Raw genomic sequence first — 6000 nt, forward strand, 5'->3', positions numbered from 1 at the left:
GGGAACGAAAGAACGGATGTAACAGCCGAGGAGGCGTGCCCAATCGTCAGCTGTTTTAGTGTGCCAGCCCCCTGCATGCTATCGCCGCACTGTTGAGGGACAGAGTCATGCATCGATGGGAAAACGAGTGGCTGGAGATGACAGACCACAAGTTGTGTCTAGTCAAGCACACAACGTGGCCTTCGTGTACCTCCTTTCAGTCATGGAGGCGTGATGAGGTCCGAATTATACACTACTGGCCATTAAAATTGCTACAGACGTGAAGTTTAACCGACAGGAAGAAGAAGCTGTGATATGCAAATGATTAGCTTTTCAGAGCATTCACACACGGTTGACGCCGGTGGCGACGCCTACAACGTCCTGACATGAGGAAAGTTTCCAACCGATTTCTGATACACAAACAGCAGTTGACCGGCGTTGCATGGTGAAACGTTGTTGTGATGCCTCGTGTAAGGTGGAGAAATGCGTACCATCACGTTTCCGACTTTGATAAAGGTCGGATTGTAGCTCATCGCGATTGCGGTTTATCGTATCGCGACATTGTTGCTCGCGTTGGTCGAAATCCAACTGTTAGCAGAATATGAAATCGGTGCGTTCAGGAGGGTAATGCAGAACGCCGTGCTGGATCTCAACGGGCTCGTATCACTAGCAGTAGAGATGACAGGCATCTTATCCGCATGGCTGTAACGGATCGTGCAGCCACTTCTCGATCCCTGAGTCAACAGATGGGGACGTTTGCAAGACGACAACCATCTGCATGAACAGTTCAAAAATGGTTCAGATGGCTCCGAGCACTACGCGACTTAACTTCTGAGGTCATCAGTCATCTAGAACTTAGAAGTAATTAAACTAACGAAAGAACGTCACACACATCCATGCCCGAGGTAGCATTCGAACCTGCGACCGTAACGGTCACTCGGCTGCAGACTGTAGCGCCCAGAGCCGCACGGCCACGCCGGTCGGTACGAACAGTTCGACGACGTTTGCAGCAGCATGGACTATCAGCTCGGAGACCATAGCTGCGGTTACCCTTGACGCTGCATCACAGACAGGAGCGCCTGCGATGGTGTATTCAACGACGAACCTGGGTGCACGAATGCCAAAAGGTCGTTTTTTCGGATGAATCCAGGTTGTGTTTACAGCATCATCATGGTCGCATCTGCGTTTGACGACTTCGTGGTGAACGTACATTGGTAGTGTGTATACTGACGTATCACCCGGCGTGATGGTATGGGGTGCCATTGGTTACACGTCTCGGTCACCTCTTGTTCGCATTGACGGCACTTCGAACAGTGGACGTTACACTTCAGATGAGTTACGACCCGTGGCTTTACCCTTCATTCAATCTCTGCGAAACCCTACATTTCAGCAGGATAACGCACGACCGCATATTGCAGGTCCTATACGGGCCTTTCTGGATACAGAAAATGTTCGACTGCTGCCCCGGCCAGCACGTTCTCCAGATCTGTCACCAATTGAAATAGTCTGGTCAATTTTGGCCAAGCAACTGGCTCGTCACAATACGCCAGTCATTACTCTTGATGAACTGTGGTATCGTGTTGAAGCTGCATGGGCAGCTGTACTTGTACACGCTATCCAAGCTCTTTTTGACTCAATGCCCAGGCGTATAAAGGCCGTTATTACGGCCAGAGGTGGTTATTCTGGGTACTGATTTCTCGGGATCTATGCACCCAAATATCTTGAAAATGTAAACACATGTCAGTTCTAGTATAATATATTTGTGCAATGAATACCCGTTTATCATCTGCATTTCTTCTTGGTTTAGCAATTTTAATAGCCAGTAGTGTACGTCTTCGCATAGAACAAAGTCCTCTGACGAATGGCTTCGGGCTCAGGCTAGAGGATACTTAAATGTATGGTGGTTGTGGCCTATAGGTCACTGTGCTCCACATTTTACTAGGCATTGATTCATTTTCAGACCAGATGGCAGCGGAAGATTTTCGGCAGCTCAGCCCCCCTATTTCAGGTGACACTGAAACAAATGTGATTACGTTTTTGTGGCTTTGTGATTCGTCCCACATTTTTCCAAAAAGCGTTGCCATATGTGCTTAACATGTTGGCAGAATGTGTGGCTCATCAACGAATTTTGTAAGTGGTCGGTCAATCATGTTTCCCTTTACCTTTATTTAAGACTCAACGTCGCTTTACTTAGCTTTTAATATCAAGTATAGGATCTTTCACTCTCTCTCCATTCTCTGAAGGCGTGTGAGATTGATTGTGTCGGTCAACGCGAGTGAAGTAGGAGTGGGTGAAGGAATGTCATTTTACAGGTTTCGTCTTCCATGTGTGACAACAATTTTACTGATTTTACCCACTTTCCTTCCTTCTAATATGTGTAAGGGTGTTGATAACAACGGCGTTTAGCGCCCGTAAACCTCAACAACACGCACGCACACACACGCACACACACACACACACACACACACACACACACACACACACACAGATACATACGAGATGTGGCGTTCTCATAACAACCAGACAGATTCAACAGTTCAGACATAATTCATCGACAGCAGACAGAACGCTGTTTGACAACAGTGGCTTGAGCAGAAATCAGTCTTGAAATGTAGAAACGAGTGACCGAAAGTATGTAGGGTACTCTCAAAGTTTTCACTAACTTTAAATGAGAACAGTTTTGCCTAGGCTTTTACCGTGATTGCTTTTGACACACAATGAGACAACAAGTTCACTGATACGATGCCTAATTATTTCTACTAAGCGTTCGAGAGCTTAAACGTCCTTCAAGTGGATTTATATCGATTAATACGGCATTTATGTGTTTTTTCGTGCTTTCGAGTAATCTGTGCCACAGTGTAGTAGAGAATATTATGTTTGTTTTGTTACACGTTTTCTACATTATTTGTTTCCAGACGTCACCTTTGTTCCCTCGGTGTTTACTAAGCGCGATAGTGAAAGTGATGTACCACGACAGGGCGCCTGTGGCCTCTGAAGTTCACATCACGTAAGTTCATTTATTTTACATTGACTTCCATATTTTCTTTCATCCTCTACTCAGATACATCCCTTAAACTTTTGGCTATGTATTGTAATAGCGTTCCATTTTTCTCAACTAGACTGTGTCACAGTATACTCCGATATCGAAACACAGCACACACATGTCATACCAATCCCGATAAATCCCCTTGATGATGGTAGTTTATCCTGTGGCTTGTGTTGAGAATATAAATTAACAGTGACTACAAAGGGTAAAGTCTATTTCGTTCTAAGTTTTAATTAACATCTAGAGAAAATAAAGTAGCATAATTAACTTTTTCTTTGTTCGCAGGTTACACGGTGGCAGTTCTGCTACAAAGCTGAAATGTCTTCGCCACAGTACCATAGGTCGCTGGTATAGGAGCCATAAGAAAATGGATCTCTTTACTGACTAGACGATAAATCTTTGAGACTACTCGGAATAAGTGGAAAGGTCGAAAACAAGATTTAGCAAAGTTATTTTATCTTTCCTATTCTGCTTTGAAGAGAGACAAATGACACTACCTAAAACAACATCAAAAATCAACGGATAGCGGAATTCTCATTGCGAGGTGCCAGGGCTAGCAGTGTATTTAACACTAAATTCTTCCATAATCTTCATATGTAAATGATGCTCTAAGCCCCCTCCCCCCGATTCTAACTCCGACTTTTGCTGTTGCACATGGATTAAAAAGAAACGCGAACTGACTGTAATCGACCCTGCAAGTGGAGTAGAAAAGAGTTTGGCACCTGCAGTAATTTAATTTGATAAGTAAGTTAAATAAACGAAAGTTTCATTAACGAGTGAGAAATGGTAGGGTTGTTCTACCGATTAACAGGATGAAAATTCTGTCCAAAATAACAATATGATTTATTATGACTAAACTCAAAATAATAAACAAAACACATGAAACATTTACGATACATCAAATTGGCTCAAACTGGATACTCAAATAAATGCTGTGAAGGTGAAGTTGTCCCTAAACTATGTTGTGACATTTATGATGAAGTGGTATGTGAAGCCAATTCCTTGCAACTCAAATCTTAAGAGAAACACACAACCAACCTAACATTAATTGCTGCTACAGTAGTGAGAGCTCAGACAATGAACACCCAAGACAGGAAAAAGTTAGAAAAGATGAACAGGCGCGCTCTGATGAGCTCTGATTATCACCTAGCAAAATTGCCTGCTTTTCCGGTGCTGCGGACGTACATTACCAAGTTGTCTTCTTAGCTGCAAGGACACGAATTGGCGTACTGGAAGCGATGGCTGGTTGCTTCGATGCCTCGTCGTGGTGATGATAATGTCGTGAGTGTAGCTGAAACAAATTGTCCTGGTCTGGTTGTTCCAGACTAAAGACTTCCTATCAATATAAATGCGCCTCTGAGGGAGACGAAGAAGGCTCGCCACACAATCACTGACGGTACAGTGATTGATTTTCACAAGGAAAGTCACACAGTAACTCCGATACAGTCAACTTTAGCCAAAACTGCCCAAGACAGACAACATAGGCCGCTTATACGCAGAATGCTCAACTGCCAACTGTACTCAGAAAGTTACGTTGAAGTCGAAACTTCAGCAACTTCGTCAAACAGTTACAATTAAATAAAAGTATATTAGACAGCCAACGGAAGGCAGGCTGTCCAGAGCAGCGAGAGCTCAGTCTCGTAACCTACTCCGACTGAAAGGCGAGAGCCCACTATTCTCAAGAGTACCCTTACAAGCCGAACACAGAACATTCCCGCCCCCACGACAGTGGCCGTGGTTAAACGTTCCAATCAGCAACTCGAAAACCGGCAGAAAGTTCCACTCTATTGCCGAAGCACTACCATTCCACCAATGGAGGTTCTTGGCGCCAATTTCTTCTCCGATTTTGCTACGTCACAGAGCAATGCCCTGAGCAAGCCAATCACAGTTACGATTTTGCAGAAATTGCGGGAATTTGCCCGCCAAGACTGCCTGGGAACACAAGTCATTCCCACGCCTCACTGGTAGCCCGCCAGAAAGTGTTTTCGCTAAGTTTCTGCGAAGTAATGGAATCTCTAGCCCAGCCGCTCCTTCAGGCCCCTGAGGGCGTGTCTCCGCCGCTCTTATGACAATGTCGGCATCTGGAAAGGATTCAATCGACTCCCTCACACCCGTCGGCTTAACCCTTTCTAGATCAGCAGTGCCCGCCTGTTACCGGACCACCAGGGTGTCGAGAGACGCTGCGCAGGAAGTCCACGTGTAAAGGAATAGCTACTTTTCACCGCATGCAATTAGAGAGGAAGATCGAATTAATCAGACTAAGATAGAAATATGAGAGGAGGCCACCTCTCATCATTTCATTTGTAATTATTCTTTCAGATTGACAAAGTAGCTACGGTGCTCTCTGTATCAGTTCATGGAGATCAGTATCAGGAATGGTTATGAATGATTGATTGTTCTTGAAGTCATCAACAGCCAGAGCCCTACTACATGACAGAATTATACCACAAAGTTTAGCAATAACTCTGCAACCCCCCCTCCTTCGCCACCCACCCATATCACCAACACAAACGCACTTTCCTCGACCTCCCTCTGCTGTTATTTATTTCCTATGCAACTGAAAATACCTGATTAAATGATTAATGTATCAGAACTACATAGGAAGCGATACTAATTTGTAATAGGAAAAACAGCAAACATCATAATGGTACCCATTCATTTTGTTGATATTACTAAATTATGTGCAAAATCTATGAAACAAGTAATCTGTATTACAATGATAGTAATGACATCATTTTACTGATGAAAGCCCCAATCAAACAATAATTATCATTGAAAATGCTAATAACTGATTCACATGGTTGGGTTTAATTTTTGATCTTACAGAACACATTTTGTGCAGTTACTTTTTTGTAATTCAGATATATCTAAATTAACTAAGAATGATTCGGAATTTATAAATTATTATTCGAGATAAACATCTGATTCAATCTGAGTTTCTGTTCCAACGCTAAGAGAGTCATCCTACAGATGAA

Source organism: Schistocerca piceifrons, chromosome 3, assembly GCF_021461385.2.
Source record: "Schistocerca piceifrons isolate TAMUIC-IGC-003096 chromosome 3, iqSchPice1.1, whole genome shotgun sequence".
Classification (NCBI taxonomy): domain Eukaryota; kingdom Metazoa; phylum Arthropoda; class Insecta; order Orthoptera; family Acrididae; genus Schistocerca; species Schistocerca piceifrons.